At 42.5% G+C, this 7,491-nt stretch overlaps 1 long non-coding RNA gene across 1 annotated transcript; it reads left to right on the forward strand.

The window, feature by feature from the left end:
* The first annotated feature begins 204 nt into the window (after positions 1-204).
* On the forward strand, positions 205-3,586 carry LOC123443579. Its single transcript, XR_006630736.1, has 3 exons — positions 205-601; positions 673-852; positions 3,240-3,586. It is a non-coding gene; the product is annotated as an uncharacterized LOC123443579 (long non-coding RNA).
* Positions 3,587-7,491: the final 3,905 nt, after the last annotated feature.

The raw sequence follows: 7,491 nt of genomic DNA on the forward strand, positions 1-7,491 counted from the left end.
CCGGCATGAGGTTGTGGAGGTCCGACAAAGGGAGGCCGGTGGCGACGAGGTGGTATCTGATGTGGCCTGGAATGAGGCGACCATGGATCCATCGGCAGGCTATGATCAACAGGATGCTCGGAACGGAGCAGCGTAGGGGAACGGGCCGCCACACTCAGCAGAATCCGATGAGGATGCTGATCTGTTTGTGGAGGTAGAGCAGCAGGAGCTGTCTAGTTAAGATCAGAGCGAGGAGTTTTTTGACAATGCAGAGGCTTCGGTGACTGGACAATGTGTCGCTGCCAAATGCGAGGCAATTGAGGATGATAGGCCTGCAGAGATCGTTGTCGAGGATGATGCACACGATGAGCATCGGGAGAGCTTAGAGGAGCAAGCCATGTTGGAAGCTATCAGGCAGTGTGTGATAGATGCTATTTTGGCTGAACACCTCGATGAGGAACCTGAGAAGGGCAGTGAATATGCTCCTGCATGTGAAAGCAATCCTGACATGAACTCTAGTGAACCTGAACATGTTCAAGAAGCTAGGTTGGTTGATCTCGATGACTCAAGAACCTGAACATGAACTCAGGTCACATACTCCGGCGTTGCTCCGGTGACTCAGGTCACATACCCTCCACTCCTCCTCGTCACATACCCCCATCTCTTCCTCACATCATTTCGTCTCCCTCGCAGATCGAGCGCACCGTCGCCGCTCGAGCAACGGGGCGCCATCGATGGGAAGGCTCTATTTTGTGCAGGTGCTGCCCTGATGAGGAGAAACTACTGCTGCAAGTAACCATTGATGATTTCTCTAATTGGTGGATTCGGCCCGTGTAGATTACTGCTAACTTGTACAGATAGCTATTTGTGCAGGTAACCATTAAAAATACCGTTTTTATGAGTTTTGCTATAATGGAAGTTTTATGCTATTTGGCTATGTTCAGTTACTATGAAACTTCTAGGATCTGCGCATGAATTAAGAGAAACTTGTACAGATAATGAACATAAACTTTTAGATTACTGCTACTTATTCTAAGTGTAAAGGATGTCCAGTTAACTTGGTATTTTTAACAAAAATGGTTCATCAGCAAGCTATATTAGATATCAATCCAAATTAAAATAATTTAACAGATAGATAGTTTAATAAAATCTGCTTGCCTGCTATTTATATACGTAACTACTAGCAGAAATGCCCGTGCGTTGCAACGGGAAAAAGTTAATGTATATTCAAGTGCAAAACACATATGTTGTTCAAAAGATCTCATGTGTTACAATGCATATTATAAAATAAATTTGAAAGTTTGTGTGGTCCTCGAGAGTTTACCTCCCATCGTGCATAGTTCGTCTACTTCTGCCACCCTCATATTTTCCTTAGGTGTGAAGTTGCTGGGATGCAATGCTGATTCTTAAAAAACAGAAAAACAATAGGTTTATTAGATATTAATATAACACTGTCCTATAAAGTTTTCATGAGATTATCGATCAACATATGCCACTTCCATATATTATGGAATTGCACAAGCAATTGCAAAAAAAATATCGGCTTTGGATCAAAATCTCTTACTTTTGGTTCCAACGAAAAAACTTCCTTCGAAATACATAATTACCAGTTTACTACTGCACATGATACTAAGTATAACAAGATCTTTGTATAAATCTATGCAAAATCAAATCACTAAAGTTACTCACCAAGATGCCTGATGCAATCTCAAAGCACCAAATGAAATATAAATTTGTAGATCTTGCTTAACGGCCAGCCCCAACATTTTTCCGCTGCAATGAAACTTGATTCCTACTATGTCTTGCATATTGGGTCCTGCTATCTGTGTATCTGTCTTCTGGTGAATAAATTGAACTGATATAGCACCACTTTTTTAGGCCATGATTACCCGTGTGCACATTATTCCGAAAGTGTCCAGTATAGTAAGCAGGAGCCGGTAATTAATTAAGCATGATGCAAAGTTTATGAAGATACAAATACACAAATGATAAGAGGTCGCATGTGTATGGAAGTTGCTTTACTGTGCCCATGTTTTCTGAAGTTGCATGCGTGCATTATATTTCTTCGGGAAATTAACCCTGGCCTAACGATAAACTGTTTACTATGACCGCGACTGACTTAGTCTCAGCTCTCCTTATAGCTTCAAATAGTATCACCGTCAGACCCGGATCCATGCAGCTGAGTCACTTCAACGTTTCCTAGAAGCAAAGTAGGAGTAGCATGTTGTCTTTTCCTACAATCTTTGGTACACACACAATGGCGAAGATGTAGATGCTGGCAACCAAAAATCAAACCATCACAACTTTCTTTGGAAAACGTTCATCAATACAATAGTGATGCCTTCTTTGACCATCAACTCGATTGCTCCCAGCTAGTTTGTAGGATCGCGGTGCACGGACAAGCACCATAGTGGCGTCGCTGCCAGGGTGTCGGCGGCATGGTAGCAACTCGGCGCTAGCGTTTCCACGTGCATGTGATTCGAGCGTGTATTCCCGCTTGTGTTGTTTGAGCGTCTAGCTGGTGAAATCAATAATCTAGTAGATCATAGCGTAGAGCGTGTATTAGAGTATTTCTGCAAAAAATAAAAAAGAGGAAAGTATTTGTTTAGGCTGGTGTTTCGTAGAGAACATGGCTGGCTGGATATTATTCTAGCACTTTGTTAATTAAAACGTTTGCTCCAGCTGGATAGTGCAGCGTTCTAGTGCAAATCCTACTGACTAGTGATCCCTCTCATATTCATTTCCGATGACAAGTTACTTTTGTTTAGATGGATTGCACCACTGAACTAAGCTGCAATGTCAAGACAATTTAATTGACTCGCCAGCATCTTCATCAGTAGTAGTAACAATTAAATCTGGACATGTTTTTTCTTCATAAAGAAATTTAAGAGCATTTATATATCAGTAGTAACAAGCATAAATTCTCCCCATAAAGAAATTTAAGAGAATTTATATATCACTACTAAACTCTCTTATATTTATTTATGGAGGGAGTAATTTCTTAAATACTGTAGAACTTGTGTACTTCAGTTAAATGCATGTGTGAAAGCACTAGAGCAAAGTATCTGATGGACGGTTCATGATATATATATATTTGCATTTAATTAAGCTATGTCTAAAGTAGTATGATCTTTTGACTTTGAGTCTGCATCTGGATGTGGAGAGTTTACACTATGAACTAGATTGATATGAATTTGAATTTACTAGTATTCATATTTCATGTGATGTTTAATTTGCTTCTCGTGTGTTGTCCCTTTCAGTGTCAGGATGTGTCTCAGTATTCTAGAAGAGGAAGACAATGGAGGATGTCTCAGTATTCTAGAAGAGGAAGACAATGGAGCCACACCATCGTTACACTTCTTCTTTTAGTGTTGAATAGGCTATGTGTAATACCATTTGTCTCGGATGTGCAATTTTAGTTTGGCAAGTTTATTTGTGTAATTTTACATTGGGGAATGAAAGTCGAAACAGTAGCCTCAGGATTAGAGTAAATTATGGATCAGAATAATGTTGTGGAAATAATGTATTGCATATAACCTGTGGCCCAACAAAATGCAAAAAAGGTTTTATAGGCCAGACTTTTTGGGCTTGTAAAATTTTATATTGATTTTATTGCATCCCAACTCATGCCATGTCATATCTAACGTGTGGTACATGTCACTATTTCTGCCATGTCATATGTTTGCCACGTGGATGATGCCACATGAGCTTAGCCATGTCAGATCCTATGTGGATGAGGCACATTGGTAATGATCAAAATTTTGGCTATGACCTAATTGTTTTGGTCATGAAAACAGTGACCAAAACTTTAAAAAGGTCAAGTTCATTCTTGACGGCCAATTGTTGACCTCCTCATTTTGGTCATAAGAATGTTATAAATTGAAAATAATGACGATTCAATGACCAGAAAGGAGGGTCATTGTCGACCATATTTCTTGTAGTGACTCTTGCTCGTTACCCCGAGTCATTACGGTCTTACCATCAAACCATTTGAACTACTTGATAAAGTCGATCATACCACCAAGAATCTTAGATCTTGATCATAATTGTCCTACTAAATCGAAACTTACTCCGGGAATAAGTAGGTTATGTTACCTTATAAACACGCTCCACCAAGTTCACCTACAATCACACGGGTCTTACGATCCACCAAGATAGTCTAGCTATAACCTCAAGAACACGAATTATCTTCACACAAGCCATTGTCTACACATCACGTATTCCACAAGGTCCTCCCTATGTCATCAGGGTTCTGGTGCTAGCTTAAGAATGAGGGAGACTTGTTCACTGTGATCACTTGTTCCATAAAGAACCCAGTGTTAGGCAGGGGCTTATCGGAGCCCAACGGTTTCTCTGACAATACGTGTACTAGACATGTGATTAGATATTTGAGCTAGGGAAGCTTGTGAGGGTTAGGTTGGTCTAGGAAGGGGTTTCCAATGTGGAGGGGAAATATAACTATGGGGTTGCGTCTAGTTAAGTACGTTGCAATCGGAGTCTTCCATGTCGGTCGTCTGTCGGGGTGGATCCTTGGTGCATCTTGTCTTGCTGGTCTCCAGTTGTCTAGAAAGGTGAGAGAGAGGATAGTAGCACAAAGGGGAGTGCCTAAGGGGTGGCATGGTGCAAGTGCAATCAAACAAGTGCAGAAAAGGCCAATACAAACATCAAGATGAGACGAGTGACATAATCTTGTGTATGTTGCCTAGGGCAAAAGCGTGACGCCTACCGAAGCACAAATAGACAAAAACAAGCAACACACAACATGGTTCCAATCGAACCATTTCATGGACTCGACTTCGCATAGGTGTCTCATGACTCATCTTACTCTAGGTGTTCTCGGAGTCGACAGTCGTTCTTGCGTCGTCCTTTGGAGAAGAATCTACTCAGTCTTCTAGATCTCCTTATGGTGCTGCCATGTCTATTCTTGTCGTCGTTTGCCGAAAAGAATCGGGTTGAGCTGGAAAGAGTCGTTGACGAATTCTCGTCTGGTGAGCTGCCGACAATGGTGGTTCCTCATGGCTGTCACTGACAGGGTCTTCTGTTATCTTTGTAATTTTGTCATTGCCTTCTTATCTTCCAAGGCGTCGATAATTCCAAGTGGACAACCTTTATCCAATGATATAATCAAGGCATGATAGAGTTCCGACCTGTCAGTCATGTTGATCACAATATCGACACCTAGGGTGGGGGATGAAGAGAACCGTTTTCCTTATCACTTAGGTGAGGTGGACCCAGTGGCGAGGTTCTCATCCACCGGTGGTGGTCGACACAACATTTATAATGACAGGGTTTCTCTATTAGCGATGCATATCATGGTTTGCACATATTATGTCCTGATCATTGTAGGTGAAGGTTGCATCACTCCAGAAAAGTGTTGAGGATGTCACCCTCTTTGGGTCTTCGATGTCCTCATTCCTCATGGAGGTAGCTTCTGTTGGTGTTGTCTCGTCGTGGCGTTGCCATCCTTATCTTCCAAGTACGTGGGTGATTGATCGGAAAGGTTGATTCCTTCCAAGTTACCCACAAGGATTTTAAGTAATCCGGTGATTAGAGGGCATAAGGCTGCTAGCGACCATTAGCAAGTCTTGAAAAAACAGACGAGGAGTGTCAAGAGAATAATGGTGGAAGTGTTAAGGCAAAAACCTTTGCTTCTCTTGGAGACTTAGGAGAGGTGAGAAAGATACGCATTTTGGAAGTGCTTTTGAAAGGTCTGGAAAACATTTTGCCCTAACTAACGTCCTTGCTAACTAAGGGCTTCCTACAGTCAGGATGGTTCTGGTACCAGCTCTGTGGAGGGCCCGACTTATGAGTCAAGATCACCGAATGAACGTGCTCAGTGATCCCACAGATCAATGCTCACCGAACACTCAAAAACTGAACAACAAGAGTCTTACATCCATACATACCGTCTGATGCAAATAATGACCTTGTGGTCAAGTCTTACATAGATAGGGCCTTGAAGGCCAACACACCAAACTTGACCAGTAGCAGAATTACTGGTCGAAAGCGTGAACCCATTCCATCAGCCTTAACCTATAGGCATTCTGACTGGGAAGCGTCCTAGCTCGCAGGAACGTCACCGTGGTACTCTTCACCATCTCCTGTTCTCTCTTACCTGGTCAATAAAATAACCAGTGCAAGCCAATGAGTACTTTCAATGTACTCACAAGCAATCTCATGATGTGGAACAAGGCAATAATGAAACATGGCATGTGACAAGTATGCAGCCTTTGCGGAAAGCAGGTTTTTCCCTAAATGCAGTAACATGGTAAAGTGTTTGTATGATCATGCATCACAGGGAAATGGTAACCATAAGAACAGGTTACAGAAATTAACATATCTGCTGAGGGCCGAACACCTCAGGTTCACCCTCTATGGCAAGTCACTGGACTTGACAATATCATCATTCTCAACCAGACACACACACTCTCACACTTGGTTTATGCGGGAACAACTGGACGTAGTTTAAGCAGGATTACCCAACTGTCCTTGACCATGGACATGACTATTCGTATAGTTTTTCACTTTGTAGAGGTTCCGTGTTGTACCCACGGGAGACGGGAAACTTCTGTGTCATCCATAACTCGCGGTATATAACATACCCGAGGTAAGTACCCGATCATTGCCTTTCCCCTGACGACACTAGACAAAGAGTCCACTCGATTGGTACCCCGCCCACATGATGTACGTCTTACGAGTAGCAACATCTTGATCATGTCCTTCATGGAGGGACCAACGGTGTGCCTGCAACATGTAAAAACAACATAGTCGTCCTACCTGGCACGACCCCGAAACGAGAGTGACGATATCACTCCCCCACCAGTAATGTGAGCTCTTTGGTAGAACCGACCAGAGTAATCAACAAAGCCCCGTCCCATAAAGGGGTATCGTGGTCGCACATGTAAGTTTGGGACGGTCGGCACATCCTAAATCTAATCCCTTTCCCGAAACCACACACATAAAAACTTTCCTGGTACACCACTTTTTTCTCAAGTGGTCATCCATCTCAACACCATCACCCTCGGGCATTAGTGGCACCCGACGGGGTTTCCAGAAAGTCTTTGTAATCACCAATGTGTTACCATCACCATGCATATGCTCATCCTATGCGTAGCACTACTATCTGCTTGTCAACTTCATATGCATAACCCTCATAGGTGGTAAGTTCATGCTCAAATGCAAGTGCTTTCGAGGAGCTATCGGAAACACCATACCAAGGGGTTACCGACTAATTCATGATCATATGCATCGGAATAGACTAATCAACATGGCATGCATAAATATTTTCTCAGACGTGGTCAAAGGGCTGCTTGACTTGCTCAAATAGGTCTTCGGGGTCTTTGAGGTCTTCTAATCCAAATCTGAGTACTCCGTCTATTTCGCCAACTACCGTGGGAAACAACCACAGTAAGCCACAGAGCAAGCAGGAACAAGAGTGCTCTACAAATAGGAGTTTTATTTTTCTTGGATACCTCTGGTCATGAGAAGACTACCTAAAGTTTGTTCTAGGAG

Source organism: Hordeum vulgare, chromosome 3H (assembly GCF_904849725.1).
Source record: "Hordeum vulgare subsp. vulgare chromosome 3H, MorexV3_pseudomolecules_assembly, whole genome shotgun sequence".
NCBI lineage: Eukaryota > Viridiplantae > Streptophyta > Magnoliopsida > Poales > Poaceae > Hordeum > Hordeum vulgare.